This window comes from Odontesthes bonariensis, chromosome 11 (genome assembly GCF_027942865.1).
Source record: "Odontesthes bonariensis isolate fOdoBon6 chromosome 11, fOdoBon6.hap1, whole genome shotgun sequence".
NCBI classification, from domain to species: Eukaryota; Metazoa; Chordata; class Actinopteri; order Atheriniformes; family Atherinopsidae; genus Odontesthes; species Odontesthes bonariensis.
In genome coordinates this window covers 28,756,823-28,781,395 of record NC_134516.1, presented here as the reverse complement: position 1 = coordinate 28,781,395, position 24,573 = coordinate 28,756,823, and the positions used below count along the sequence as shown (strand labels likewise).

The following is a 24,573-nucleotide window of genomic DNA, read 5'->3' as shown; positions in this document are numbered from 1 at the left end:
TTATTGTATTCCGACTTCTAAAATAGAACTATACCGTTTAGAGAAGACGCAGTTTATGAGCATGTCGTGGGATTGAGCTTCCCTGGTTTCTCTATATGACAACGGACACAAAACTACACACAGGGAACAGAGGAGCTTGACAGACAGTTATCTGAGAGTCCCATTTTCAGCTGCAGAGAACAATCACATCAGGGAAGTCAACGTGCAGGCTCAACAGCAGCCTCTCAAGCCAGCTCTCTGGTAAAAATAGGGGAAACGTATGGTTCCAGCACCTATATAACATATATTTGTCACAGGGACTGTGGCTTACGGCCACACTGCCCTGAACACGCCCAATCTCGTCCGATCTCGGAAGCCAAGCAGGGTCGGGCCTGGTTAGTACTTGGATGGGAGACCGCTTGGGAATACCAGGTGCTGTAAGCTTTTTTCTCTTCTCTCTGCGGCCTGCATGTAACATCTGACCATCACCGTGTGCCACACAGACACCAGGAAGTTAACCAGCTTGGGCTGCTGCTGATTGGTTGGCAGACACCTCTGTTTCTGTTTGGCTCTCAGTCTCCATGTTGCTGATCCTGGATCTGCTGAGATGTCCCAGCAGGCCATTGTTGGCTTTGATCCTCATACATTTAACTTTGTCCTGAGAAAGGACAAGTTCCAAAAAGTCAAACAGGGACTACTTTTGCATTTGACGTAGCCAAACTGCATGCGCCTGGAGAAGCCAAAAGGCTTACAGCACCTGGTATTCCCAGGCGGTCTCCCATCCAAGTACTAACCAGGCCCGACTCTGCTTGGCTTCTGAGATCTGGCGTGTTCAGGGTGGTGTGGCCGTAAGCCAGCAATGGAATCCCAAACCAGCTTTTTATAGATTCTGAAACAGAATCTGTTATTGTATTCCGACTTCTAAAATAGAACTATACCGTTTAGAGAAGACGCAGTTTATGAGCATGTCGTGGGATTGAGCTTCCCTGGTTTCTCTATATGACAACGGACACAAAACTACACACAGGGAACAGAGGAGCTTGACAGACAGTTATCTGAGAGTCCCATTTTCAGCTGCAGAGAACAATCACATCAGGGAAGTCAACGTGCAGGCTCAACAGCAGCCTCTCAAGCCAGCTCTCTGGTAAAAATAGGGGAAACGTATGGTTCCAGCACCTATATAACATATATTTGTCACAGGGACTGTGGCTTACGGCCACACTGCCCTGAACACGCCCGATCTCGTCCGATCTCGGAAGCCAAGCAGGGTCGGGCCTGGTTAGTACTTGGATGGGAGACCGCTTGGGAATACCAGGTGCTGTAAGCTTTTTTCTCTTCTCTCTGCGGCCTGCATGTAACATCTGACCATCACCGTGTGCCACACAGACACCAGGAAGTTAACCAGCTTGGGCTGCTGCTGATTGGTTGGCAGACACCTCTGTTTCTGTTTGGCTCTCAGTCTCCATGTTGCTGATCCTGGATCTGCTGAGATGTCCCAGCAGGCCATTGTTGGCTTTGATCCTCATACATTTAACTTTGTCCTGAGAAAGGACAAGTTCCAAAAAGTCAAACAGGGACTACTTTTGCATTTGACGTAGCCAAACTGCATGCGCCTGGAGAAGCCAAAAGGCTTACAGCACCTGGTATTCCCAGGCGGTCTCCCATCCAAGTACTAACCAGGCCCGACTCTGCTTGGCTTCTGAGATCTGATGAGATCAGGCGTGTTCAGGGTGGTGTGGCCGTAAGCCAGCAATGGAATCCCAAACCAGCTTTTTATAGATTCTGAAACAGAATCTGTTATTGTATTCCGACTTCTAAAATAGAACTATACCGTTTAGAGAAGACGCAGTTTATGAGCATGTCGTGGGATTGAGCTTCCCTGGTTTCTCTATATGACAACGGACACAAAACTACACACAGGGAACAGAGGAGCTTGACAGACAGTTATCTGAGAGTCCCATTTTCAGCTGCAGAGAACAATCACATCAGGGAAGTCAACGTGCAGGCTCAACAGCAGCCTCTCAAGCCAGCTCTCTGGTAAAAATAGGGGAAACGTATGGTTCCAGGACCTATATAACATATATTTGTCACAGGGACTGTGGCTTACGGCCACACCGCCCTGAACACGCCCGATCTCGTCAGATCTCGGAATCCAAGCAGGGTCGGGCCTGGTTAGTACTTGGATGGGAGACCGCTTGGGAATACCAGGTGCTGTAAGCTTTTTTCTCTTCTCTCTGCGGCCTGCATGTAACATCTGACCATCACCGTGTGCCACACAGACACCAGGAAGTTAACCAGCTTGGGCTGCTGCTGATTGGTTGGCAGACACCTCTGTTTCTGTTTGGCTCTCAGTCTCCATGTTGCTGATCCTGGATCTGCTGAGATGTCCCAGGCCATTGTTGGCTTTGATCCTCATACATTTAACTTTGTCCTGAGAAAGGACAAGTTCCAAAAAGTCAAACAGGGACTACTTTTGCATTTGACGTAGCCAAACTGCATGCGCCTGGAGAAGCCAAAAGGCTTACAGCACCTGGTATTCCCAGGCGGTCTCCCATCCAAGTACTAACCAGGCCCGACTCTGCTTGGCTTCTGAGATCTGATGAGATCAGGCGTGTTCAGGGTGGTGTGGCCGTAAGCCAGCAATGGAATCCCAAACCAGCTTTTTATAGATTCTGAAACAGAATCTGTTATTGTATTCCGACTTCTAAAATAGAACTATACCGTTTAGAGAAGACGCAGTTTATGAGCATGTCGTGGGATTGAGCTTCCCTGGTTTCTCTATATGACAACGGACACAAAACTACACACAGGGAACAGAGGAGCTTGACAGACAGTTATCTGAGAGTCCCATTTTCAGCTGCAGAGAACAATCACATCAGGGAAGTCAATGTGCAGGCTCAACAGCAGCCTCTCAAGCCAGCTCTCTGGTAAAAATAGGGGAAACGTATGGTTCCAGCACCTATATAACATATATTTGTCACAGGGACTGTGGCTTACGGCCACACCGCCCTGAACACGCCCGATCTCGTCCGATCTCGGAAGCCAAGCAGGGTCGGGCCTGGTTAGTACTTGGATGGGAGACCGCTTGGGAATACCAGGTGCTGTAAGCTTTTTTCTCTTCTCTCTGCGGCCTGCATGTAACATCTGACCATCACCGTGTGCCACACAGACACCAGGAAGTTAACCAGCTTGGGCTGCTGCTGATTGGTTGGCAGACACCTCTGTTTCTGTTTGGCTCTCAGTCTCCATGTTGCTGATCCTGGATCTGCTGAGATGTCCCAGCAGGCCATTGTTGGCTTTGATCCTCATACATTTAACTTTGTCCTGAGAAAGGACAAGTTCCAAAAAGTCAAACAGGGACTACTTTTGCATTTGACGTAGCCAAACTGCATGCGCCTGGAGAAGCCAAAAGGCTTACAGCACCTGGTATTCCCAGGCGGTCTCCCATCCAAGTACTAACCAGGCCCGACTCTGCTTGGCTTCTGAGATCTGATGAGATCAGGCGTGTTCAGGGTGGTGTGGCCGTAAGCCAGCAATGGAATCCCAAACCAGCTTTTTATAGATTCTGAAACAGAATCTGTTATTGTATTCCGACTTCTAAAATAGAACTATACCGTTTAGAGAAGACGCAGTTTATGAGCATGTCGTGGGATTGAGCTTCCCTGGTTTCTCTATATGACAACGGACACAAAACTACACACAGGGAACAGAGGAGCTTGACAGACAGTTATCTGAGAGTCCCATTTTCAGCTGCAGAGAACAATCACATCAGGGAAGTCAACGTGCAGGCTCAACAGCAGCCTCTCAAGCCAGCTCTCTGGTAAAAATAGGGGAAACGTATGGTTCCAGCACCTATATAACATATATTTGTCACAGGGACTGTGGCTTACGGCCACACTGCCCTGAACACGCCCGATCTCGTCCGATCTCGGAAGCCAAGCAGGGTCGGGCCTGGTTAGTACTTGGATGGGAGACCGCTTGGGAATACCAGGTGCTGTAAGCTTTTTTCTCTTCTCTCTGCGGCCTGCATGTAACATCTGACCATCACCGTGTGCCACACAGACACCAGGAAGTTAACCAGCTTGGGCTGCTGCTGATTGGTTGGCAGACACCTCTGTTTCTGTTTGGCTCTCAGTCTCCATGTTGCTGATCCTGGATCTGCTGAGATGTCCCAGCAGGCCATTGTTGGCTTTGATCCTCATACATTTAACTTTGTCCTGAGAAAGGACAAGTTCCAAAAAGTCAAACAGGGACTACTTTTGCATTTGACGTAGCCAAACTGCATGCGCCTGGAGAAGCCAAAAGGCTTACAGCACCTGGTATTCCCAGGCGGTCTCCCATCCAAGTACTAACCAGGCCCGACTCTGCTTGGCTTCTGAGATCTGGCGTGTTCAGGGTGGTGTGGCCGTAAGCCAGCAATGGAATCCCAAACCAGCTTTTTATAGATTCTGAAACAGAATCTGTTATTGTATTCCGACTTCTAAAATAAAACTATACCGTTTAGAGAAGACGCAGTTTATGAGCATGTCGTGGGATTGAGCTTCCCTGGTTTCTCTATATGACAACGGACACAAAACTACACACAGGGAACAGAGGAGCTTGACAGACAGTTATCTGAGAGTCCCATTTTCAGCTGCAGAGAACAATCACATCAGGGAAGTCAACGTGCAGGCTCAACAGCAGCCTCTCAAGCCAGCTCTCTGGTAAAAATAGGGGAAACGTATGGTTCCAGCACCTATATAACATATATTTGTCACAGGGACTGTGGCTTACGGCCACACTGCCCTGAACACGCCCGATCTCGTCCGATCTCGGAAGCCAAGCAGGGTCGGGCCTGGTTAGTACTTGGATGGGAGACCGCTTGGGAATACCAGGTGCTGTAAGCTTTTTTCTCTTCTCTCTGCGGCCTGCATGTAACATCTGACCATCACCGTGTGCCACACAGACACCAGGAAGTTAACCAGCTTGGGCTGCTGCTGATTGGTTGGCAGACACCTCTGTTTCTGTTTGGCTCTCAGTCTCCATGTTGCTGATCCTGGATCTGCTGAGATGTCCCAGCAGGCCATTGTTGGCTTTGATCCTCATACATTTAACTTTGTCCTGAGAAAGGACAAGTTCCAAAAAGTCAAACAGGGACTACTTTTGCATTTGACGTAGCCAAACTGCATGCGCCTGGAGAAGCCAAAAGGCTTACAGCACCTGGTATTCCCAGGCGGTCTCCCATCCAAGTACTAACCAGGCCCGACTCTGCTTGGCTTCTGAGATCTGATGAGATCAGGCGTGTTCAGGGTGGTGTGGCCGTAAGCCAGCAATGGAATCCCAAACCAGCTTTTTATAGATTCTGAAACAGAATCTGTTATTGTATTCCGACTTCTAAAATAGAACTATACCGTTTAGAGAAGACGCAGTTTATGAGCATGTCGTGGGATTGAGCTTCCCTGGTTTCTCTATATGACAACGGACACAAAACTACACACAGGGAACAGAGGAGCTTGACAGACAGTTATCTGAGAGTCCCATTTTCAGCTGCAGAGAACAATCACATCAGGGAAGTCAACGTGCAGGCTCAACAGCAGCCTCTCAAGCCAGCTCTCTGGTAAAAATAGGGGAAACGTATGGTTCCAGCACCTATATAACATATATTTGTCACAGGGACTGTGGCTTACGGCCACACTGCCCTGAACACGCCCGATCTCGTCCGATCTCGGAAGCCAAGCAGGGTCGGGCCTGGTTAGTACTTGGATGGGAGACCGCTTGGGAATACCAGGTGCTGTAAGCTTTTTTCTCTTCTCTCTGCGGCCTGCATGTAACATCTGACCATCACCGTGTGCCACACAGACACCAGGAAGTTAACCAGCTTGGGCTGCTGCTGATTGGTTGGCAGACACCTCTGTTTCTGTTTGGCTCTCAGTCTCCATGTTGCTGATCCTGGATCTGCTGAGATGTCCCAGCAGGCCATTGTTGGCTTTGATCCTCATACATTTAACTTTGTCCTGAGAAAGGACAAGTTCCAAAAAGTCAAACAGGGACTACTTTTGCATTTGACGTAGCCAAACTGCATGCGCCTGGAGAAGCCAAAAGGCTTACAGCACCTGGTATTCCCAGGCGGTCTCCCATCCAAGTACTAACCAGGCCCGACTCTGCTTGGCTTCTGAGATCTGATGAGATCAGGCGTGTTCAGGGTGGTGTGGCCGTAAGCCAGCAATGGAATCCCAAACCAGCTTTTTATAGATTCTGAAACAGAATCTGTTATTGTATTCCGACTTCTAAAATAGAACTATACCGTTTAGAGAAGGCGCAGTTTATGAGCATGTCGTGGGATTGAGCTTCCCTGGTTTCTCTATATGACAACGGACACAAAACTACACACAGGGAACAGAGGAGCTTGACAGACAGTTATCTGAGAGTCCCATTTTCAGCTGCAGAGAACAATCACATCAGGGAAGTCAACGTGCAGGCTCAACAGCAGCCTCTCAAGCCAGCTCTCTGGTAAAAATAGGGGAAACGTATGGTTCCAGCACCTATATAACATATATTTGTCACAGGGACTGTGGCTTACGGCCACACTGCCCTGAACACGCCCGATCTCGTCCGATCTCGGAAGCCAAGCAGGGTCGGGCCTGGTTAGTACTTGGATGGGAGACCGCTTGGGAATACCAGGTGCTGTAAGCTTTTTTCTCTTCTCTCTGCGGCCTGCATGTAACATCTGACCATCACCGTGTGCCACACAGACACCAGGAAGTTAACCAGCTTGGGCTGCTGCTGATTGGTTGGCAGACACCTCTGTTTCTGTTTGGCTCTCAGTCTCCATGTTGCTGATCCTGGATCTGCTGAGATGTCCCAGCAGGCCATTGTTGGCTTTGATCCTCATACATTTAACTTTGTCCTGAGAAAGGACAAGTTCCAAAAAGTCAAACAGGGACTACTTTTGCATTTGACGTAGCCAAACTGCATGCGCCTGGAGAAGCCAAAAGGCTTACAGCACCTGGTATTCCCAGGCGGTCTCCCATCCAAGTACTAACCAGGCCCGACTCTGCTTGGCTTCTGAGAGCTGGCGTGTTCAGGGTGGTGTGGCCGTAAGCCAGCAATGGAATCCCAAACCAGCTTTTTATAGATTCTGAAACAGAATCTGTTATTGTATTCCGACTTCTAAAATAGAACTATACCGTTTAGAGAAGACGCAGTTTATGAGCATGTCGTGGGATTGAGCTTCCCTGGTTTCTCTATATGACAACGGACACAAAACTACACACAGGGAACAGAGGAGCTTGACAGACAGTTATCTGAGAGTCCCATTTTCAGCTGCAGAGAACAATCACATCAGGGAAGTCAACGTGCAGGCTCAACAGCAGCCTCTCAAGCCAGCTCTCTGGTAAAAATAGGGGAAACGTATGGTTCCAGCACCTATATAACATATATTTGTCACAGGGACTGTGGCTTACGGCCACACTGCCCTGAACACGCCCGATCTCGTCCGATCTCGGAAGCCAAGCAGGGTCGGGCCTGGTTAGTACTTGGATGGGAGACCGCTTGGGAATACCAGGTGCTGTAAGCTTTTTTCTCTTCTCTCTGCGGCCTGCATGTAACATCTGACCATCACCGTGTGCCACACAGACACCAGGAAGTTAACCAGCTTGGGCTGCTGCTGATTGGTTGGCAGACACCTCTGTTTCTGTTTGGCTCTCAGTCTCCATGTTGCTGATCCTGGATCTGCTGAGATGTCCCAGGCCATTGTTGGCTTTGATCCTCATACATTTAACTTTGTCCTGAGAAAGGACAAGTTCCAAAAAGTCAAACAGGGACTACTTTTGCATTTGACGTAGCCAAACTGCATGCGCCTGGAGAAGCCAAAAGGCTTACAGCACCTGGTATTCCCAGGCTGTCTCCCATCCAAGTACTAACCAGGCCCGACTCTGCTTGGCTTCTGAGATCTGATGAGATCAGGCGTGTTCAGGGTGGTGTGGCCGTAAGCCAGCAATGGAATCCCAAACCAGCTTTTTATAGATTCTGAAACAGAATCTGTTATTGTATTCCGACTTCTAAAATAGAACTATACCGTTTAGAGAAGACGCAGTTTATGAGCATGTCGTGGGATTGAGCTTCCCTGGTTTCTCTATATGACAACGGACACAAAACTACACACAGGGAACAGAGGAGCTTGACAGACAGTTATCTGAGAGTCCCATTTTCAGCTGCAGAGAACAATCACATCAGGGAAGTCAACGTGCAGGCTCAACAGCAGCCTCTCAAGCCAGCTCTCTGGTAAAAATAGGGGAAACGTATGGTTCCAGCACCTATATAACATATATTTGTCACAGGGACTGTGGCTTACGGCCACACTGCCCTGAACACGCCCGATCTCGTCCGATCTCGGAAGCCAAGCAGGGTCGGGCCTGGTTAGTACTTGGATGGGAGACCGCTTGGGAATACCAGGTGCTGTAAGCTTTTTTCTCTTCTCTCTGCGGCCTGCATGTAACATCTGACCATCACCGTGTGCCACACAGACACCAGGAAGTTAACCAGCTTGGGCTGCTGCTGATTGGTTGGCAGACACCTCTGTTTCTGTTTGGCTCTCAGTCTCCATGTTGCTGATCCTGGATCTGCTGAGATGTCCCAGCAGGCCATTGTTGGCTTTGATCCTCATACATTTAACTTTGTCCTGAGAAAGGACAAGTTCCAAAAAGTCAAACAGGGACTACTTTTGCATTTGACGTAGCCAAACTGCATGCGCCTGGAGAAGCCAAAAGGCTTACAGCACCTGGTATTCCCAGGCGGTCTCCCATCCAAGTACTAACCAGGCCCGACTCTGCTTGGCTTCTGAGATCTGATGAGATCAGGCGTGTTCAGGGTGGTGTGGCCGTAAGCCAGCAATGGAATCCCAAACCAGCTTTTTATAGATTCTGAAACAGAATCTGTTATTGTATTCCGACTTCTAAAATAGAACTATACCGTTTAGAGAAGACGCAGTTTATGAGCATGTCGTGGGATTGAGCTTCCCTGGTTTCTCTATATGACAACGGACACAAAACTACACACAGGGAACAGAGGAGCTTGACAGACAGTTATCTGAGAGTCCCATTTTCAGCTGCAGAGAACAATCACATCAGGGAAGTCAACGTGCAGGCTCAACAGCAGCCTCTCAAGCCAGCTCTCTGGTAAAAATAGGGGAAACGTATGGTTCCAGCACCTATATAACATATATTTGTCACAGGGACTGTGGCTTACGGCCACACTGCCCTGAACACGCCCGATCTCGTCCGATCTCGGAAGCCAAGCAGGGTCGGGCCTGGTTAGTACTTGGATGGGAGACCGCTTGGGAATACCAGGTGCTGTAAGCTTTTTTCTCTTCTCTCTGCGGCCTGCATGTAACATCTGACCATCACCGTGTGCCACACAGACACCAGGAAGTTAACCAGCTTGGGCTGCTGCTGATTGGTTGGCAGACACCTCTGTTTCTGTTTGGCTCTCAGTCTCCATGTTGCTGATCCTGGATCTGCTGAGATGTCCCAGCAGGCCATTGTTGGCTTTGATCCTCATACATTTAACTTTGTCCTGAGAAAGGACAAGTTCCAAAAAGTCAAACAGGGACTACTTTTGCATTTGACGTAGCCAAACTGCATGCGCCTGGAGAAGCCAAAAGGCTTACAGCACCTGGTATTCCCAGGCGGTCTCCCATCCAAGTACTAACCAGGCCCGACTCTGCTTGGCTTCTGAGATCTGATGAGATCAGGCGTGTTCAGGGTGGTGTGGCCGTAAGCCAGCAATGGAATCCCAAACCAGCTTTTTATAGATTCTGAAACAGAATCTGTTATTGTATTCCGACTTCTAAAATAGAACTATACCGTTTAGAGAAGGCGCAGTTTATGAGCATGTCGTGGGATTGAGCTTCCCTGGTTTCTCTATATGACAACGGACACAAAACTACACACAGGGAACAGAGGAGCTTGACAGACAGTTATCTGAGAGTCCCATTTTCAGCTGCAGAGAACAATCACATCAGGGAAGTCAACGTGCAGGCTCAACAGCAGCCTCTCAAGCCAGCTCTCTGGTAAAAATAGGGGAAACGTATGGTTCCAGCACCTATATAACATATATTTGTCACAGGGACTGTGGCTTACGGCCACACTGCCCTGAACACGCCCGATCTCGTCCGATCTCGGAAGCCAAGCAGGGTCGGGCCTGGTTAGTACTTGGATGGGAGACCGCTTGGGAATACCAGGTGCTGTAAGCTTTTTTCTCTTCTCTCTGCGGCCTGCATGTAACATCTGACCATCACCGTGTGCCACACAGACACCAGGAAGTTAACCAGCTTGGGCTGCTGCTGATTGGTTGGCAGACACCTCTGTTTCTGTTTGGCTCTCAGTCTCCATGTTGCTGATCCTGGATCTGCTGAGATGTCCCAGCAGGCCATTGTTGGCTTTGATCCTCATACATTTAACTTTGTCCTGAGAAAGGACAAGTTCCAAAAAGTCAAACAGGGACTACTTTTGCATTTGACGTAGCCAAACTGCATGCGCCTGGAGAAGCCAAAAGGCTTACAGCACCTGGTATTCCCAGGCGGTCTCCCATCCAAGTACTAACCAGGCCCGACTCTGCTTGGCTTCTGAGATCTGATGAGATCAGGCGTGTTCAGGGTGGTGTGGCCGTAAGCCAGCAATGGAATCCCAAACCAGCTTTTTATAGATTCTGAAACAGAATCTGTTATTGTATTCCGACTTCTAAAATAGAACTATACCGTTTAGAGAAGGCGCAGTTTATGAGCATGTCGTGGGATTGAGCTTCCCTGGTTTCTCTATATGACAACGGACACAAAACTACACACAGGGAACAGAGGAGCTTGACAGACAGTTATCTGAGAGTCCCATTTTCAGCTGCAGAGAACAATCACATCAGGGAAGTCAACGTGCAGGCTCAACAGCAGCCTCTCAAGCCAGCTCTCTGGTAAAAATAGGGGAAACGTATGGTTCCAGCACCTATATAACATATATTTGTCACAGGGACTGTGGCTTACGGCCACACTGCCCTGAACACGCCCGATCTCGTCCGATCTCGGAAGCCAAGCAGGGTCGGGCCTGGTTAGTACTTGGATGGGAGACCGCTTGGGAATACCAGGTGCTGTAAGCTTTTTTCTCTTCTCTCTGCGGCCTGCATGTAACATCTGACCATCACCGTGTGCCACACAGACACCAGGAAGTTAACCAGCTTGGGCTGCTGCTGATTGGTTGGCAGACACCTCTGTTTCTGTTTGGCTCTCAGTCTCCATGTTGCTGATCCTGGATCTGCTGAGATGTCCCAGCAGGCCATTGTTGGCTTTGATCCTCATACATTTAACTTTGTCCTGAGAAAGGACAAGTTCCAAAAAGTCAAACAGGGACTACTTTTGCATTTGACGTAGCCAAACTGCATGCGCCTGGAGAAGCCAAAAGGCTTACAGCACCTGGTATTCCCAGGCGGTCTCCCATCCAAGTACTAACCAGGCCCGACTCTGCTTGGCTTCTGAGATCTGATGAGATCAGGCGTGTTCAGGGTGGTGTGGCCGTAAGCCAGCAATGGAATCCCAAACCAGCTTTTTATAGATTCTGAAACAGAATCTGTTATTGTATTCCGACTTCTAAAATAGAACTATACCGTTTAGAGAAGACGCAGTTTATGAGCATGTCGTGGGATTGAGCTTCCCTGGTTTCTCTATATGACAACGGACACAAAACTACACACAGGGAACAGAGGAGCTTGACAGACAGTTATCTGAGAGTCCCATTTTCAGCTGCAGAGAACAATCACATCAGGGAAGTCAACGTGCAGGCTCAACAGCAGCCTCTCAAGCCAGCTCTCTGGTAAAAATAGGGGAAACGTATGGTTCCAGCACCTATATAACATATATTTGTCACAGGGACTGTGGCTTACGGCCACACTGCCCTGAACACGCCCGATCTCGTCCGATCTCGGAAGCCAAGCAGGGTCGGGCCTGGTTAGTACTTGGATGGGAGACCGCTTGGGAATACCAGGTGCTGTAAGCTTTTTTCTCTTCTCTCTGCGGCCTGCATGTAACATCTGACCATCACCGTGTGCCACACAGACACCAGGAAGTTAACCAGCTTGGGCTGCTGCTGATTGGTTGGCAGACACCTCTGTTTCTGTTTGGCTCTCAGTCTCCATGTTGCTGATCCTGGATCTGCTGAGATGTCCCAGGCCATTGTTGGCTTTGATCCTCATACATTTAACTTTGTCCTGAGAAAGGACAAGTTCCAAAAAGTCAAACAGGGACTACTTTTGCATTTGACGTAGCCAAACTGCATGCGCCTGGAGAAGCCAAAAGGCTTACAGCACCTGGTATTCCCAGGCGGTCTCCCATCCAAGTACTAACCAGGCCCGACTCTGCTTGGCTTCTGAGATCTGATGAGATCAGGCGTGTTCAGGGTGGTGTGGCCGTAAGCCAGCAATGGAATCCCAAACCAGCTTTTTATAGATTCTGAAACAGAATCTGTTATTGTATTCCGACTTCTAAAATAGAACTATACCGTTTAGAGAAGGCGCAGTTTATGAGCATGTCGTGGGATTGAGCTTCCCTGGTTTCTCTATATGACAACGGACACAAAACTACACACAGGGAACAGAGGAGCTTGACAGACAGTTATCTGAGAGTCCCATTTTCAGCTGCAGAGAACAATCACATCAGGGAAGTCAACGTGCAGGCTCAACAGCAGCCTCTCAAGCCAGCTCTCTGGTAAAAATAGGGGAAACGTATGGTTCCAGCACCTATATAACATATATTTGTCACAGGGACTGTGGCTTACGGCCACACCGCCCTGAACACGCCCGATCTCGTCCGATCTCGGAAGCCAAGCAGGGTCGGGCCTGGTTAGTACTTGGATGGGAGACCGCTTGGGAATACCAGGTGCTGTAAGCTTTTTTCTCTTCTCTCTGCGGCCTGCATGTAACATCTGACCATCACCGTGTGCCACACAGACACCAGGAAGTTAACCAGCTTGGGCTGCTGCTGATTGGTTGGCAGACACCTCTGTTTCTGTTTGGCTCTCAGTCTCCATGTTGCTGATCCTGGATCTGCTGAGATGTCCCAGGCCATTGTTGGCTTTGATCCTCATACATTTAACTTTGTCCTGAGAAAGGACAAGTTCCAAAAAGTCAAACAGGGACTACTTTTGCATTTGACGTAGCCAAACTGCATGCGCCTGGAGAAGCCAAAAGGCTTACAGCACCTGGTATTCCCAGGCGGTCTCCCATCCAAGTACTAACCAGGCCCGACTCTGCTTGGCTTCTGAGATCTGATGAGATCAGGCGTGTTCAGGGTGGTGTGGCCGTAAGCCAGCAATGGAATCCCAAACCAGCTTTTTATAGATTCTGAAACAGAATCTGTTATTGTATTCCGACTTCTAAAATAGAACTATACCGTTTAGAGAAGACGCAGTTTATGAGCATGTCGTGGGATTGAGCTTCTCTGGTTTCTCTATATGACAACGGACACAAAACTACACACAGGGAACAGAGGAGCTTGACAGACAGTTATCTGAGAGTCCCATTTTCAGCTGCAGAGAACAATCACATCAGGGAAGTCAACGTGCAGGCTCAACAGCAGCCTCTCAAGCCAGCTCTCTGGTAAAAATAGGGGAAACGTATGGTTCCAGCACCTATATAACATATATTTGTCACAGGGACTGTGGCTTACGGCCACACTGCCCTGAACACGCCCGATCTCGTCCGATCTCGGAAGCCAAGCAGGGTCGGGCCTGGTTAGTACTTGGATGGGAGACCGCTTGGGAATACCAGGTGCTGTAAGCTTTTTTCTCTTCTCTCTGCGGCCTGCATGTAACATCTGACCATCACCGTGTGCCACACAGACACCAGGAAGTTAACCAGCTTGGGCTGCTGCTGATTGGTTGGCAGACACCTCTGTTTCTGTTTGGCTCTCAGTCTCCATGTTGCTGATCCTGGATCTGCTGAGATGTCCCAGGCCATTGTTGGCTTTGATCCTCATACATTTAACTTTGTCCTGAGAAAGGACAAGTTCCAAAAAGTCAAACAGGGACTACTTTTGCATTTGACGTAGCCAAACTGCATGCGCCTGGAGAAGCCAAAAGGCTTACAGCACCTGGTATTCCCAGGCGGTCTCCCATCCAAGTACTAACCAGGCCCGACTCTGCTTGGCTTCTGAGATCTGATGAGATCAGGCGTGTTCAGGGTGGTGTGGCTGTAAGCCAGCAATGGAATCCCAAACCAGCTTTTTATAGATTCTGAAACAGAATCTGTTATTGTATTCCGACTTCTAAAATAGAACTATACCGTTTAGAGAAGACGCAGTTTATGAGCATGTCGTGGGATTGAGCTTCTCTGGTTTCTCTATATGACAACGGACACAAAACTACACACAGGGAACAGAGGAGCTTGACAGACAGTTATCTGAGAGTCCCATTTTCAGCTGCAGAGAACAATCACATCAGGGAAGTCAACGTGCAGGCTCAACAGCAGCCTCTCAAGCCAGCTCTCTGGTAAAAATAGGGGAAACGTATGGTTCCAGCACCTATATAACATATATTTGTCACAGGGACTGTGGCTTACGGCCACACTGCCCTGAACACGCCCGATCTCGTCCGATCTCGGAAGCCAAGCAGGGTCGGGCCTGGTTAGTACTTGGATGGGAGACCGCTTGGGAATACCAGGTGCTGTAAGCTTTTTTCTCTTCTCTCTGCGGCCTGCATGTAACATCTGACCATCACCGTGTGCCACACAGACACCAGGAAGTTAACCAGCTTGGGCTGCTGCTGATTGGTTGGCAGACACCTCTGTTTCTGTTTGGCTCTCAGTCTCCATGTTGCTGATCCTGGATCTGCTGAGATGTCCCAGGCCATTGTTGGCTTTGATCCTCATACATTTAACTTTGTCCTGAGAAAGGACAAGTTCCAAAAAGTCAAACAGGGACTACTTTTGCATTTGACGTAGCCAAACTGCATGCGCCTGGAGAAGCCAAAAGGCTTACAGCACCTGGTATTCCCAGGCGGTCTCCCATCCAAGTACTAACCAGGCCCGACTCTGCTTGGCTTCTGAGATCTGATGAGATCAGGCGTGTTCAGGGTGGTGTGGCCGTAAGCCAGCAATGGAATCCCAAACTAGCTTTTTATAGATTCTGAAACAGAATCTGTTATTGTATTCCGACTTCTAAAATAGAACTATACCGTTTAGAGAAGACGCAGTTTATGAGCATGTCGTGGGATTGAGCTTCCCTGGTTTCTCTATATGACAACGGACACAAAACTACACACAGGGAACAGAGGAGCTTGACAGACAGTTATCTGAGAGTCCCATTTTCAGCTGCAGAGAACAATCACATCAGGGAAGTCAACGTGCAGGCTCAACAGCAGCCTCTCAAGCCAGCTCTCTGGTAAAAATAGGGGAAACGTATGGTTCCAGCACCTATATAACATATATTTGTCACAGGGACTGTGGCTTACGGCCACACTGCCCTGAACATGCCCGATCTCGTCCGATCTCGGAAGCCAAGCAGGGTCGGGCCTGGTTAGTACTTGGATGGGAGACTGCTTGGGAATACCAGGTGCTGTAAGCTTTTTTCTCTTCTCTCTGCGGCCTGCATGTAACATCTGACCATCACCGTGTGCCACACAGACACCAGGAAGTTAACCAGCTTGGGCTGCTGCTGATTGGTTGGCAGACACCTCTGTTTCTGTTTGGCTCTCAGTCTCCATGTTGCTGATCCTGGATCTGCTGAGATGTCCCAGCAGGCCATTGTTGGCTTTGATCCTCATACATTTAACTTTGTCCTGAGAAAGGACAAGTTCCAAAAAGTCAAACAGGGACTACTTTTGCATTTGACGTAGCCAAACTGCATGCGCCTGGAGAAGCCAAAAGGCTTACAGCACCTGGTATTCCCAGGCGGTCTCCCATCCAAGTACTAACCAGGCCCGACTCTGCTTGGCTTCTGAGATCTGATGAGATCAGGCGTGTTCAGGGTGGTGTGGCCGTAAGCCAGCAATGGAATCCCAAACCAGCTTTTTATAGATTCTGAAACAGAATCTGTTATTGTATTCCGACTTCTAAAATAGAACTATACCGTTTAGAGAAGACGCAGTTTATGAGCATGTCGTGGGATTGAGCTTCCCTGGTTTCTCTATATGACAACGGACACAAAACTACACACAGGGAACAGAGGAGCTTGACAGACAGTTATCTGAGAGTCCCATTTTCAGCTGCAGAGAACAATCACATCAGGGAAGTCAACGTGCAGGCTCAACAGCAGCCTCTCAAGCCAGCTCTCTGGTAAAAATAGGGGAAACGTATGGTTCCAGCACCTATATAACATATATTTGTCACAGGGACTGTGGCTTACGGCCACACTGCCCTGAACACGCCCGATCTCGTCCGATCTCGGAAGCCAAGCAGGGTCGGGCCTGGTTAGTACTTGGATGGGAGACCGCTTGGGAATACCAGGTGCTGTAAGCTTTTTTCTCTTCTCTCTGCGGCCTGCATGTAACATCTGACCATCACCGTGTGCCACACAGACACCAGGAAGTTAACCAGCTTGGGCTGCTGCTGATTGGTTGGCAGACACCTCTGTTTCTGTTTGGCTCTCAGTCTCCATGTTGCTGATCCTGGATCTGCTGAGATGTCCCAGCAGGCCATTGTTGGCTTTGATCCTCATACATTTAACTTTGTCCTGAGAAAGGACAAGTTCCAAAAAGTCAAACAGGGACTACTTTTGCATTTGACGTAGCCAAACTGCATGCGCCTGGAGAAGCCAAAAGGCTTACAGCACCTGGTATTCCCAGGCGGTCTCCCATCCAAGTACTAACCAGGCCTGACTCTGCTTGGCTTCTGAGATCTGGCGTGTTCAGGGTGGTGTGGCCGTAAGCCAGCAATGGAATCCCAAACCAGCTTTTTATAGATTCTGAAACAGAATCTGTTATTGTATTCCGACTTCTAAAATAGAACTATACCGTTTAGAGAAGACGCAGTTTATGAGCATGTCGTGGGATTGAGCTTCCCTGGTTTCTCTATATGACAACGGACACAAAACTACACACAGGGAACAGAGGAGCTTGACAGACAGTTATCTGAGAGTCCCATTTTCAGCTGCAGAGAACAATCACATCAGGGAAGTCAACGTGCAGGCTCAACAGCAGCCTCTCAAGCCAGCTCTCTGGTAAAAATAGGGGAAACGTATGGTTCCAGCACCTATATAACATATATTTGTCACAGGGACTGTGGCTTACGGCCACACTGCCCTGAACACGCCCGATCTCGTCCGATCTCGGAAGCCAAGCAGGGTCGGGCCTGGTTAGTACTTGGATGGGAGACCGCTTGGGAATACCAGGTGCTGTAAGCTTTTTTCTCTTCTCTCTGCGGCCTGCATGTAACATCTGACCATCACCGTGTGCCACACAGACACCAGGAAGTTAACCAGCTTGGGCTGCTGCTGATTGGTTGGCAGACACCTCTGTTTCTGTTTGGCTCTCAGTCTCCATGTTGCTGATCCTGGATCTGCTGAGATGTCCCAGGCCATTGTTGGCTTTGATCCTCATACATTTAACTTTGTCCTGAGAAAGGACAAGTTCCAAAAAGTCAAACAGGGACTACTTTTGCATTTGACGTAGCCAAACTGCATGCGCCTGGAGAAGCCAAAAGGCTTACAGCACCTGGTATTCCCAGGCGGTCTCCCATCCAAGTACTAACCAGGCCCGACTCTGCTTGGCTTCTGAGATCTGATGAGATCAGGCGTGTTCAGGGTGGTGTGGCCGTAAGCCAGCAATGGAATCCCAAACCAGCTTTTTATAGATTCTGAAACAGAATCTGTTATTGTATTCCGACTTCTAAAATAGAACTATACCGTTTAGAGAAGACGCAGTTTATGAGCATGTCGTGGGATTGAGCTTCCCTGGTTTCTCTATATGACAACGGACACAAAACTACACACAGGGAACAGAGGAGCTTGACAGACAGTTATCTGAGAGTCCCATTTTCAGCTGCAGAGAACAATCACATCAGGGAAGTCAACGTGCAGGCTCAACAGCAGCCTCTCAAGCCAGCTCTCTGGTAAAAATAGGGGAAACGTATGGTTCCAGCACCTATATAACATATATTTGTCACAGGGACTGTGGCTTACGGCCACACTGCCCTGAACACGCCCGATCTCGTCCGATCTCGGAAGCCAAGCAGGGTCGGGCCTGGTTAGTACTTGGATGGGAGACCGCTTGGGAATACCAGGTGCTGTAAGATTTTTTCTCTTCTCTCTGCGGCCTGCATGTAACATCTGACCATCACCGTGTGCCACACAGACACCAGGAAGTTAACCAGCTTGGGCTGCTGCTGATTGGTTGGCAGACACCTCTGTTTCTGTTTGGCTCTCAGTCTCCATGTTGCTGATCCTGGATCTGCTGAGATGTCCCAGGCCATTGTTGGCTTTGATCCTCATACATTTAACTTTGTCCTGAGAAAGGACAAGTTCCAAAAAGTCAAACAGGGACTACTTTTGCATTTGACGTAGCCAAACTGCATGCGCCTGGAGAAGCCAAAAGGCTTACAGCACCTGGTATTCCCAGGCGGTCTCCCATCCAAGTACTAACCAGGCCCGACTCTGCTTGGCTTCTGAGATCTGATGAGATCAGGCGTGTTCAGGGTGGTGTGGCCATAAGCCAGCAATGGAATCCCAAACCAGCTTTTTTTAGATTTTGAAACAGAATCTGTTATTGTATTCCGACTTCTAAAATAGAACTATACCGTTTAGAGAAGACGCAGTTTATGAGCATGTCGTGGGATTGAGCTTCCCTGGTTTCTCTATATGACAACGGACACAAAACTACACACAGGGAACAGAGGAGCTTGACAGACAGTTATCTGAGAGTCCCATTTTCAGCTGCAGAGAACAATCACATCAGGGAAGTCAACGTGCAGGCTCAACAGCAGCCTCTCAAGCCAGCTCTCTGGTAAAAATAGGGGAAACGTATGGTTCCAGCACCTATATAACATATATTTGTCACAGGGACTGTGGCTTACGGCCACACCGCCCTGAACACGCCCGATCTCGTCCGATCTCGGAAGCCAAGCAGGGTCGGGCCTGGTTAGTACTTGGATGGGAGACCGCTTGGGAATACCAGGTGCTGTAAGCTTTTTTCTCTTCTCTCTGCGGCCTGCATGTAACATCTGACCATCACCGTGTGCCACACAGACACCAGGAAGTTAACCAGCTTGGGCTGCTGCTGATTGGTTGGCAGACACCTCTGTTTCTGTTTGGCTCTCAGTCTCCATGTTGCTGATCCTGGATCTGCTGAGATGTCCCAGGCCATTGTTGGCTTTGATCCTCATACATTTAACTTTGTCCAGAGAAAGGACAAGTTCCAAAAAGTCAAACAGGGACTACTTTTGCATTTGACGTAGCCAAACTGCATGCGCCTGGAGAAGCCAAAAGGCTTACAGCACCTGGTATTCCCAGGCGGTCTCCCATCCAAGTACTAACCAGGCCCGACTCTGCTTGGCTTCTGAGATCTGATGAGATCAGGCGTGTTCAGGGTGGTGTGGCCGTAAGCCAGCAATGGAATCCCAAACCAGCTTTTTATAGATTCTGAAACAGAATCTGTTATTGTATTCCGACTTCTAAAATAGAACTATACCGTTTAGAGAAGACGCAGTTTATGAGCATGTCGTGGGATTGAGCTTCCCTGGTTTCTCTATATGACAACGGACACAAAACTACACACAGGGAACAGAGGAGCTTGACAGACAGTTATCTGAGAGTCCCATTTTCAGCTGCAGAGAACAATCACATCAGGGAAGTCAACGTGCAGGCTCAACAGCAGCCTCTCAAGCCAGCTCTCTGGTAAAAATAGGGGAAACGTATGGTTCCAGCACCTATATAACATATATTTGTCACTGGGACTGTGGCTTACGGCCACACCGCCCTGAACACGCCCGATCTCGTCCGATCTCGGAAGCCAAGCAGGGTCGGGCCTGGTTAGTACTTGGATGGGAGACCGCTTGGGAATACCAGGTGCTGTAAGCTTTTTTCTCTTCTCTCTGCGGCCTGCATGTAACATCTGACCATCACCGTGTGCCACACAGACACCAGGAAGTTAACCAGCTTGGGCTGCTGCTGATTGGTTGGCAGACACCTCTGTTTCTGTTTGGCTCTCAGTCTCCATGTTGCTGATCCTGGATCTGCTGAGATGTCCCAGGCCATTGTTGGCTTTGATCCTCATACATTTAACTTTGTCCTGAGAAAGGACAAGTTCCAAAAAGTCAAACAGGGACTACTTTTGCATTTGACGTAGCCAAACTGCATGCCCCTGGAGAAGCCAAAAGGCTTACAGCACCTGGTATTCCCAGGCGGTCTCCCATCCAAGTACTAACCAGGCCCGACTCTGCTTGGCTTCTGAGATCTGATGAGATCAGGCGTGTTCAGGGTGGTGTGGCCGTAAGCCAGCAATGGAATCCCAAACCAGCTTTTTATAGATTCTGAAACAGAATCTGTTATTGTATTCCGACTTCTAAAATAGAACTATACCGTTTAGAGAAGACGCAGTTTATGAGCATGTCGTGGGATTGAGCTTCCCTGGTTGCTCTATATGACAACGGACACAAAACTACACACAGGGAACAGAGGAGCTTGACAGACAGTTATCTGAGAGTCCCATTTTCAGCTGCAGAGAACAATCACATCAGGGAAGTCAACGTGCAGGCTCAACAGCAGCCTCTCAAGCCAGCTCTCTGGTAAAAATAGGGGAAACGTATGGTTCCAGCACCTATATAACATATATTTGTCACAGGGACTGTGGCTTACGGCCACACCGCCCTGAACACGCCCGATCTCGTCCGATCTCGGAAGCCAAGCAGGGTCGGGCCTGGTTAGTACTTGGATGGGAGACCGCTTGGGAATACCAGGTGCTGTAAGCTTTTTTCTCTTCTCTCTGCGGCCTGCATGTAACATCTGACCATCACCGTGTGCCACACAGACACCAGGAAGTTAACCAGCTTGGGCTGCTGCTGATTGGTTGGCAGACACCTCTGTTTCTGTTTGGCTCTCAGTCTCCATGTTGCTGATCCTGGATCTGCTGAGATGTCCCAGGCCATTGTTGGCTTTGATCCTCATACATTTAACTTTGTCCTGAGAAAGGACAAGTTCCAAAAAGTCAAACAGGGACTACTTTTGCATTTGACGTAGCCAAACTGCATGCGCCTGGAGAAGCCAAAAGGCTTACAGCACCTGGTATTCCCAGGCGGTCTCCCATCCAAGTACTAACCAGGCCCGACTCTGCTTGGCTTCTGAGATCTGATGAGATCAGGCGTGTTCAGGGTGGTGTGGCCGTAAGCCAGCAATGGAATCCCAAACCAGCTTTTTATAGATTCTGAAACAGAATCTGTTATTGTATTCCGACTTCTAAAATAGAACTATACCGTTTAGAGAAGACGCAGTTTATGAGCATGTCGTGGGATTGAGCTTCCCTGGTTGCTCTATATGACAACGGACACAAAACTACACACAGGGAACAGAGGAGCTTGACAGACAGTTATCTGAGAGTCCCATTTTCAGCTGCAGAGAACAATCACATCAGGGAAGTCAACGTGCAGGCTCAACAGCAGCCTCTCAAGCCAGCTCTCTGGTAAAAATAGGGGAAACGTATGGTTCCAGCACCTATATAACATATATTTGTCACAGGGACTGTGGCTTACGGCCACACCGCCCTGAACACGCCCGATCTCGTCCGATCTCGGAAGCCAAGCAGGGTCGGGCCTGGTTAGTACTTGGATGGGAGACCGCTTGGGAATACCAGGTGCTGTAAGCTTTTTTCTCTTCTCTCTGCGGCCTGCATGTAACATCTGACCATCACCGTGTGCCACACAGACACCAGGAAGTTAACCAGCTTGGGCTGCTGCTGATTGGTTGGCAGACACCTCTGTTTCTGTTTGGCTCTCAGTCTCCATGTTGCTGATCCTGGATCTGCTGAGATGTCCCAGGCCATTGTTGGCTTTGATCCTCATACATTTAACTTTGTCCAGAGAAAGGACAAGTTCCAAAAAGTCAAACAGGGACTACTTTTGCATTTGACGTAGCCAAACTGCATGCGCCTGGAGAAGCCAAAAGGCTTACAGCACCTGGTATTCCCAGGCGGTCTCCCATCCAAGTACTAACCAGGCCCGACTCTGCTTGGCTTCTGAGATCTGATGAGATCAGGCGTGTTCAGGGTGGTGTGGCCGTAAGCCAGCAATGGAATCCCAAACCAGCTTTTTATAGATTCTGAAACAGAATCTGTTATTGTATTCCGACTTCTAAAATAGAACTATACCGTTTAGAGAAGACGCAGTTTATGAGCATGTCGTGGGATTGAGCTTCCCTGGTTTCTCTATATGACAACGGACACAAAACTACACACAGGGAACAGAGGAGCTTGACAGACAGTTATCTGAGAGTCCCATTTTCAGCTGCAGAGAACAATCACATCAGGGAAGTCAACGTGCAGGCTCAACAGCAGCCTCTCAAGCCAGCTCTCTGGTAAAAATAGGGGAAACGTATGGTTCCAGCACCTATATAACATATATTTGTCACTGGGACTGTGGCTTACGGCCACACCGCCCTGAACACGCCCGATCTCGTCCGATCTCGGAAGCCAAGCAGGGTCGGGCCTGGTTAGTACTTGGATGGGAGACCGCTTGGGAATACCAGGTGCTGTAAGCTTTTTTCTCTTCTCTCTGCGGCCTGCATGTAACATCTGACCATCACCGTGTGCCACACAGACACCAGGAAGTTAACCAGCTTGGGCTGCTGCTGATTGGTTGGCAGACACCTCTGTTTCTGTTTGGCTCTCAGTCTCCATGTTGCTGATCCTGGATCTGCTGAGATGTCCCAGCAGGCCATTGTTGGCTTTGATCCTCATACATTTAACTTTGTCCTGAGAAAGGACAAGTTCCAAAAAGTCAAACAGGGACTACTTTTGCATTTGACGTAGCCAAACTGCATGCGCCTGGAGAAGCCAAAAGGCTTACAGCACCTGGTATTCCCAGGCGGTCTCCCATCCAAGTACTAACCAGGCCCGACTCTGCTTGGCTTCTGAGATCTGATGAGATCAGGCGTGTTCAGGGTGGTGTGGCCGTAAGCCAGCAATGGAATCCCAAACCAGCTTTTTATAGATTCTGAAACAGAATCTGTTATTGTATTCCGACTTCTAAAATAGAACTATACCGTTTAGAGAAGACGCAGTTTATGAGCATGTCGTGGGATTGAGCTTCCCTGGTTTCTCTATATGACAACGGACACAAAACTACACACAGGGAACAGAGGAGCTTGACAGACAGTTATCTGAGAGTCCCATTTTCAGCTGCAGAGAACAATCACATCAGGGAAGTCAACGTGCAGGCTCAACAGCAGCCTCTCAAGCCAGCTCTCTGGTAAAAATAGGGGAAACGTATGGTTCCAGCACCTATATAACATATATTTGTCACAGGGACTGTGGCTTACGGCCACACCGCCCTGAACACGCCCGATCTCGTCCGATCTCGGAAGCCAAGCAGGGTCGGGCCTGGTTAGTACTTGGATGGGAGACCGCTTGGGAATACCAGGTGCTGTAAGCTTTTTTCTCTTCTCTCTGCGGCCTGCATGTAACATCTGACCATCACCGTGTGCCACACAGACACCAGGAAGTTAACCAGCTTGGGCTGCTGCTGATTGGTTGGCAGACACCTCTGTTTCTGTTTGGCTCTCAGTCTCCATGTTGCTGATCCTGGATCTGCTGAGATGTCCCAGGCCATTGTTGGCTTTGATCCTCATACATTTAACTTTGTCCTCAGAAAGGACAAGTTCCAAAAAGTCAAACAGGGACTACTTTTGCATTTGACGTAGCCAAACTGCATGCGCCTGGAGAAGCCAAAAGGCTTACAGCACCTGGTATTCCCAGGCGGTCCCCCATCCAAGTACTAACCAGGCCCGACTCTGCTTGGCTTCTGAGATCTGATGAGATCAGGCGTGTTCAGGGTGGTGTGGCCGTAAGCCAGCAATGGAATCCCAAACCAGCTTTTTATAGATTCTGAAACAGAATCTGTTATTGTATTCCGACTTCTAAAATAGAACTATACCGTTTAGAGAAGACGCAGTTTATGAGCATGTCGTGGGATTGAGCTTCCCTGGTTTCTCTATATGACAACGGACACAAAACTACACACAGGGAACAGAGGAGCTTGACAGACAGTTATCTGAGAGTCCCATTTTCAGCTGCAGAGAACAATCACATCAGGGAAGTCAACGTGCAGGCTCAACAGCAGCCTCTCAAGCCAGCTCTCTGGTAAAAATAGGGGAAACGTATGGTTCCAGCACCTATATAACATATATTTGTCACAGGGACTGTGGCTTACGGCCACACCGCCCTGAACACGCCCGATCTCGTCCGATCTCGGAAGCCAAGCAGGGTCGGGCCTGGTTAGTACTTGGATGGGAGACTGCTTGGGAATACCAGGTGCTGTAAGCTTTTTTCTCTTCTCTCTGCGGCCTGCATGTAACATCTGACCATCACCGTGTGCCACACAGACACCAGGAAGTTAACCAGCTTGGGCTGCTGCTGATTGGTTGGCAGACACCTCTGTTTC

The 24,573-nt window shown here is 48.9% G+C and overlaps 51 non-coding genes and 4 pseudogenes across 51 annotated transcripts; 28 read left to right on the top strand and 27 right to left on the bottom strand.

The window, feature by feature from the left end:
* Window positions 1-304: 304 nt before the first annotated feature.
* On the top strand, window positions 305-423 carry LOC142393372 (5S ribosomal RNA). The gene has a single exon (XR_012771979.1). It is a non-coding gene; the product is annotated as a 5S ribosomal RNA (ribosomal RNA).
* Window positions 424-724: 301 nt separating this feature from the next.
* On the bottom strand, window positions 725-833 carry LOC142393694 (5S ribosomal RNA; annotated as a pseudogene).
* A 354-nt stretch (window positions 834-1,187) lies between these two features.
* On the top strand, window positions 1,188-1,306 carry LOC142392472 (5S ribosomal RNA). Its single transcript, XR_012771123.1, has one exon. It is a non-coding gene; the product is annotated as a 5S ribosomal RNA (ribosomal RNA).
* Window positions 1,307-1,607: 301 nt separating this feature from the next.
* LOC142392307 (5S ribosomal RNA) lies at window positions 1,608-1,726 on the bottom strand. The gene has a single exon (XR_012770967.1). It is a non-coding gene; the product is annotated as a 5S ribosomal RNA (ribosomal RNA).
* Window positions 1,727-2,080: 354 nt separating this feature from the next.
* LOC142393150 (5S ribosomal RNA) lies at window positions 2,081-2,199 on the top strand. Its single transcript, XR_012771769.1, has one exon. It is a non-coding gene; the product is annotated as a 5S ribosomal RNA (ribosomal RNA).
* Window positions 2,200-2,497: 298 nt separating this feature from the next.
* Window positions 2,498-2,616, bottom strand: LOC142392306 (5S ribosomal RNA). Its single transcript, XR_012770966.1, has one exon. It is a non-coding gene; the product is annotated as a 5S ribosomal RNA (ribosomal RNA).
* A 354-nt stretch (window positions 2,617-2,970) lies between these two features.
* On the top strand, window positions 2,971-3,089 carry LOC142391969 (5S ribosomal RNA). The gene has a single exon (XR_012770645.1). It is a non-coding gene; the product is annotated as a 5S ribosomal RNA (ribosomal RNA).
* Window positions 3,090-3,390: 301 nt separating this feature from the next.
* Window positions 3,391-3,509, bottom strand: LOC142392305 (5S ribosomal RNA). The gene has a single exon (XR_012770965.1). It is a non-coding gene; the product is annotated as a 5S ribosomal RNA (ribosomal RNA).
* A 354-nt stretch (window positions 3,510-3,863) lies between these two features.
* On the top strand, window positions 3,864-3,982 carry LOC142392471 (5S ribosomal RNA). The gene has a single exon (XR_012771122.1). It is a non-coding gene; the product is annotated as a 5S ribosomal RNA (ribosomal RNA).
* Window positions 3,983-4,283: 301 nt separating this feature from the next.
* LOC142393693 (5S ribosomal RNA) lies at window positions 4,284-4,392 on the bottom strand (annotated as a pseudogene).
* Window positions 4,393-4,746: 354 nt separating this feature from the next.
* LOC142392470 (5S ribosomal RNA) lies at window positions 4,747-4,865 on the top strand. The gene has a single exon (XR_012771121.1). It is a non-coding gene; the product is annotated as a 5S ribosomal RNA (ribosomal RNA).
* Window positions 4,866-5,166: 301 nt separating this feature from the next.
* LOC142392304 (5S ribosomal RNA) lies at window positions 5,167-5,285 on the bottom strand. Its single transcript, XR_012770964.1, has one exon. It is a non-coding gene; the product is annotated as a 5S ribosomal RNA (ribosomal RNA).
* A 354-nt stretch (window positions 5,286-5,639) lies between these two features.
* On the top strand, window positions 5,640-5,758 carry LOC142392469 (5S ribosomal RNA). The gene has a single exon (XR_012771120.1). It is a non-coding gene; the product is annotated as a 5S ribosomal RNA (ribosomal RNA).
* Window positions 5,759-6,059: 301 nt separating this feature from the next.
* LOC142392303 (5S ribosomal RNA) lies at window positions 6,060-6,178 on the bottom strand. Its single transcript, XR_012770963.1, has one exon. It is a non-coding gene; the product is annotated as a 5S ribosomal RNA (ribosomal RNA).
* A 354-nt stretch (window positions 6,179-6,532) lies between these two features.
* On the top strand, window positions 6,533-6,651 carry LOC142392468 (5S ribosomal RNA). The gene has a single exon (XR_012771119.1). It is a non-coding gene; the product is annotated as a 5S ribosomal RNA (ribosomal RNA).
* A 301-nt stretch (window positions 6,652-6,952) lies between these two features.
* On the bottom strand, window positions 6,953-7,061 carry LOC142393719 (5S ribosomal RNA; annotated as a pseudogene).
* Window positions 7,062-7,415: 354 nt separating this feature from the next.
* Window positions 7,416-7,534, top strand: LOC142392467 (5S ribosomal RNA). Its single transcript, XR_012771118.1, has one exon. It is a non-coding gene; the product is annotated as a 5S ribosomal RNA (ribosomal RNA).
* A 298-nt stretch (window positions 7,535-7,832) lies between these two features.
* On the bottom strand, window positions 7,833-7,951 carry LOC142393433 (5S ribosomal RNA). Its single transcript, XR_012772038.1, has one exon. It is a non-coding gene; the product is annotated as a 5S ribosomal RNA (ribosomal RNA).
* Window positions 7,952-8,305: 354 nt separating this feature from the next.
* Window positions 8,306-8,424, top strand: LOC142392466 (5S ribosomal RNA). The gene has a single exon (XR_012771117.1). It is a non-coding gene; the product is annotated as a 5S ribosomal RNA (ribosomal RNA).
* Window positions 8,425-8,725: 301 nt separating this feature from the next.
* Window positions 8,726-8,844, bottom strand: LOC142392302 (5S ribosomal RNA). Its single transcript, XR_012770962.1, has one exon. It is a non-coding gene; the product is annotated as a 5S ribosomal RNA (ribosomal RNA).
* Window positions 8,845-9,198: 354 nt separating this feature from the next.
* LOC142392465 (5S ribosomal RNA) lies at window positions 9,199-9,317 on the top strand. The gene has a single exon (XR_012771116.1). It is a non-coding gene; the product is annotated as a 5S ribosomal RNA (ribosomal RNA).
* A 301-nt stretch (window positions 9,318-9,618) lies between these two features.
* On the bottom strand, window positions 9,619-9,737 carry LOC142392301 (5S ribosomal RNA). Its single transcript, XR_012770961.1, has one exon. It is a non-coding gene; the product is annotated as a 5S ribosomal RNA (ribosomal RNA).
* Window positions 9,738-10,091: 354 nt separating this feature from the next.
* LOC142392463 (5S ribosomal RNA) lies at window positions 10,092-10,210 on the top strand. Its single transcript, XR_012771114.1, has one exon. It is a non-coding gene; the product is annotated as a 5S ribosomal RNA (ribosomal RNA).
* Window positions 10,211-10,511: 301 nt separating this feature from the next.
* LOC142392299 (5S ribosomal RNA) lies at window positions 10,512-10,630 on the bottom strand. The gene has a single exon (XR_012770959.1). It is a non-coding gene; the product is annotated as a 5S ribosomal RNA (ribosomal RNA).
* Window positions 10,631-10,984: 354 nt separating this feature from the next.
* LOC142392462 (5S ribosomal RNA) lies at window positions 10,985-11,103 on the top strand. Its single transcript, XR_012771113.1, has one exon. It is a non-coding gene; the product is annotated as a 5S ribosomal RNA (ribosomal RNA).
* A 301-nt stretch (window positions 11,104-11,404) lies between these two features.
* On the bottom strand, window positions 11,405-11,523 carry LOC142392297 (5S ribosomal RNA). Its single transcript, XR_012770958.1, has one exon. It is a non-coding gene; the product is annotated as a 5S ribosomal RNA (ribosomal RNA).
* A 354-nt stretch (window positions 11,524-11,877) lies between these two features.
* LOC142392461 (5S ribosomal RNA) lies at window positions 11,878-11,996 on the top strand. The gene has a single exon (XR_012771112.1). It is a non-coding gene; the product is annotated as a 5S ribosomal RNA (ribosomal RNA).
* Window positions 11,997-12,294: 298 nt separating this feature from the next.
* LOC142392296 (5S ribosomal RNA) lies at window positions 12,295-12,413 on the bottom strand. The gene has a single exon (XR_012770957.1). It is a non-coding gene; the product is annotated as a 5S ribosomal RNA (ribosomal RNA).
* A 354-nt stretch (window positions 12,414-12,767) lies between these two features.
* LOC142391968 (5S ribosomal RNA) lies at window positions 12,768-12,886 on the top strand. The gene has a single exon (XR_012770644.1). It is a non-coding gene; the product is annotated as a 5S ribosomal RNA (ribosomal RNA).
* Window positions 12,887-13,184: 298 nt separating this feature from the next.
* Window positions 13,185-13,303, bottom strand: LOC142392295 (5S ribosomal RNA). The gene has a single exon (XR_012770956.1). It is a non-coding gene; the product is annotated as a 5S ribosomal RNA (ribosomal RNA).
* A 354-nt stretch (window positions 13,304-13,657) lies between these two features.
* LOC142392460 (5S ribosomal RNA) lies at window positions 13,658-13,776 on the top strand. Its single transcript, XR_012771111.1, has one exon. It is a non-coding gene; the product is annotated as a 5S ribosomal RNA (ribosomal RNA).
* A 298-nt stretch (window positions 13,777-14,074) lies between these two features.
* LOC142392381 (5S ribosomal RNA) lies at window positions 14,075-14,193 on the bottom strand. Its single transcript, XR_012771036.1, has one exon. It is a non-coding gene; the product is annotated as a 5S ribosomal RNA (ribosomal RNA).
* A 354-nt stretch (window positions 14,194-14,547) lies between these two features.
* Window positions 14,548-14,666, top strand: LOC142392459 (5S ribosomal RNA). The gene has a single exon (XR_012771110.1). It is a non-coding gene; the product is annotated as a 5S ribosomal RNA (ribosomal RNA).
* A 298-nt stretch (window positions 14,667-14,964) lies between these two features.
* On the bottom strand, window positions 14,965-15,083 carry LOC142392294 (5S ribosomal RNA). Its single transcript, XR_012770955.1, has one exon. It is a non-coding gene; the product is annotated as a 5S ribosomal RNA (ribosomal RNA).
* A 354-nt stretch (window positions 15,084-15,437) lies between these two features.
* On the top strand, window positions 15,438-15,556 carry LOC142393369 (5S ribosomal RNA). The gene has a single exon (XR_012771976.1). It is a non-coding gene; the product is annotated as a 5S ribosomal RNA (ribosomal RNA).
* Window positions 15,557-15,857: 301 nt separating this feature from the next.
* Window positions 15,858-15,976, bottom strand: LOC142392293 (5S ribosomal RNA). Its single transcript, XR_012770954.1, has one exon. It is a non-coding gene; the product is annotated as a 5S ribosomal RNA (ribosomal RNA).
* Window positions 15,977-16,330: 354 nt separating this feature from the next.
* LOC142392458 (5S ribosomal RNA) lies at window positions 16,331-16,449 on the top strand. Its single transcript, XR_012771109.1, has one exon. It is a non-coding gene; the product is annotated as a 5S ribosomal RNA (ribosomal RNA).
* Window positions 16,450-16,750: 301 nt separating this feature from the next.
* Window positions 16,751-16,859, bottom strand: LOC142393716 (5S ribosomal RNA; annotated as a pseudogene).
* A 354-nt stretch (window positions 16,860-17,213) lies between these two features.
* On the top strand, window positions 17,214-17,332 carry LOC142392457 (5S ribosomal RNA). Its single transcript, XR_012771108.1, has one exon. It is a non-coding gene; the product is annotated as a 5S ribosomal RNA (ribosomal RNA).
* Window positions 17,333-17,630: 298 nt separating this feature from the next.
* Window positions 17,631-17,749, bottom strand: LOC142392292 (5S ribosomal RNA). The gene has a single exon (XR_012770953.1). It is a non-coding gene; the product is annotated as a 5S ribosomal RNA (ribosomal RNA).
* Window positions 17,750-18,103: 354 nt separating this feature from the next.
* On the top strand, window positions 18,104-18,222 carry LOC142393190 (5S ribosomal RNA). Its single transcript, XR_012771807.1, has one exon. It is a non-coding gene; the product is annotated as a 5S ribosomal RNA (ribosomal RNA).
* A 298-nt stretch (window positions 18,223-18,520) lies between these two features.
* Window positions 18,521-18,639, bottom strand: LOC142392991 (5S ribosomal RNA). The gene has a single exon (XR_012771617.1). It is a non-coding gene; the product is annotated as a 5S ribosomal RNA (ribosomal RNA).
* A 354-nt stretch (window positions 18,640-18,993) lies between these two features.
* LOC142394098 (5S ribosomal RNA) lies at window positions 18,994-19,112 on the top strand. Its single transcript, XR_012772495.1, has one exon. It is a non-coding gene; the product is annotated as a 5S ribosomal RNA (ribosomal RNA).
* Window positions 19,113-19,410: 298 nt separating this feature from the next.
* On the bottom strand, window positions 19,411-19,529 carry LOC142392291 (5S ribosomal RNA). The gene has a single exon (XR_012770952.1). It is a non-coding gene; the product is annotated as a 5S ribosomal RNA (ribosomal RNA).
* Window positions 19,530-19,883: 354 nt separating this feature from the next.
* Window positions 19,884-20,002, top strand: LOC142394097 (5S ribosomal RNA). Its single transcript, XR_012772494.1, has one exon. It is a non-coding gene; the product is annotated as a 5S ribosomal RNA (ribosomal RNA).
* Window positions 20,003-20,300: 298 nt separating this feature from the next.
* On the bottom strand, window positions 20,301-20,419 carry LOC142392290 (5S ribosomal RNA). Its single transcript, XR_012770951.1, has one exon. It is a non-coding gene; the product is annotated as a 5S ribosomal RNA (ribosomal RNA).
* Window positions 20,420-20,773: 354 nt separating this feature from the next.
* On the top strand, window positions 20,774-20,892 carry LOC142394096 (5S ribosomal RNA). Its single transcript, XR_012772493.1, has one exon. It is a non-coding gene; the product is annotated as a 5S ribosomal RNA (ribosomal RNA).
* A 298-nt stretch (window positions 20,893-21,190) lies between these two features.
* LOC142392289 (5S ribosomal RNA) lies at window positions 21,191-21,309 on the bottom strand. The gene has a single exon (XR_012770950.1). It is a non-coding gene; the product is annotated as a 5S ribosomal RNA (ribosomal RNA).
* Window positions 21,310-21,663: 354 nt separating this feature from the next.
* On the top strand, window positions 21,664-21,782 carry LOC142394095 (5S ribosomal RNA). Its single transcript, XR_012772492.1, has one exon. It is a non-coding gene; the product is annotated as a 5S ribosomal RNA (ribosomal RNA).
* A 298-nt stretch (window positions 21,783-22,080) lies between these two features.
* On the bottom strand, window positions 22,081-22,199 carry LOC142392287 (5S ribosomal RNA). The gene has a single exon (XR_012770948.1). It is a non-coding gene; the product is annotated as a 5S ribosomal RNA (ribosomal RNA).
* A 354-nt stretch (window positions 22,200-22,553) lies between these two features.
* Window positions 22,554-22,672, top strand: LOC142394094 (5S ribosomal RNA). The gene has a single exon (XR_012772491.1). It is a non-coding gene; the product is annotated as a 5S ribosomal RNA (ribosomal RNA).
* A 301-nt stretch (window positions 22,673-22,973) lies between these two features.
* Window positions 22,974-23,092, bottom strand: LOC142392286 (5S ribosomal RNA). The gene has a single exon (XR_012770947.1). It is a non-coding gene; the product is annotated as a 5S ribosomal RNA (ribosomal RNA).
* Window positions 23,093-23,446: 354 nt separating this feature from the next.
* On the top strand, window positions 23,447-23,565 carry LOC142394091 (5S ribosomal RNA). Its single transcript, XR_012772489.1, has one exon. It is a non-coding gene; the product is annotated as a 5S ribosomal RNA (ribosomal RNA).
* Window positions 23,566-23,863: 298 nt separating this feature from the next.
* On the bottom strand, window positions 23,864-23,982 carry LOC142392398 (5S ribosomal RNA). Its single transcript, XR_012771052.1, has one exon. It is a non-coding gene; the product is annotated as a 5S ribosomal RNA (ribosomal RNA).
* Window positions 23,983-24,336: 354 nt separating this feature from the next.
* Window positions 24,337-24,455, top strand: LOC142392602 (5S ribosomal RNA). The gene has a single exon (XR_012771245.1). It is a non-coding gene; the product is annotated as a 5S ribosomal RNA (ribosomal RNA).
* The last annotated feature ends 118 nt before the right edge of the window (window positions 24,456-24,573 follow it).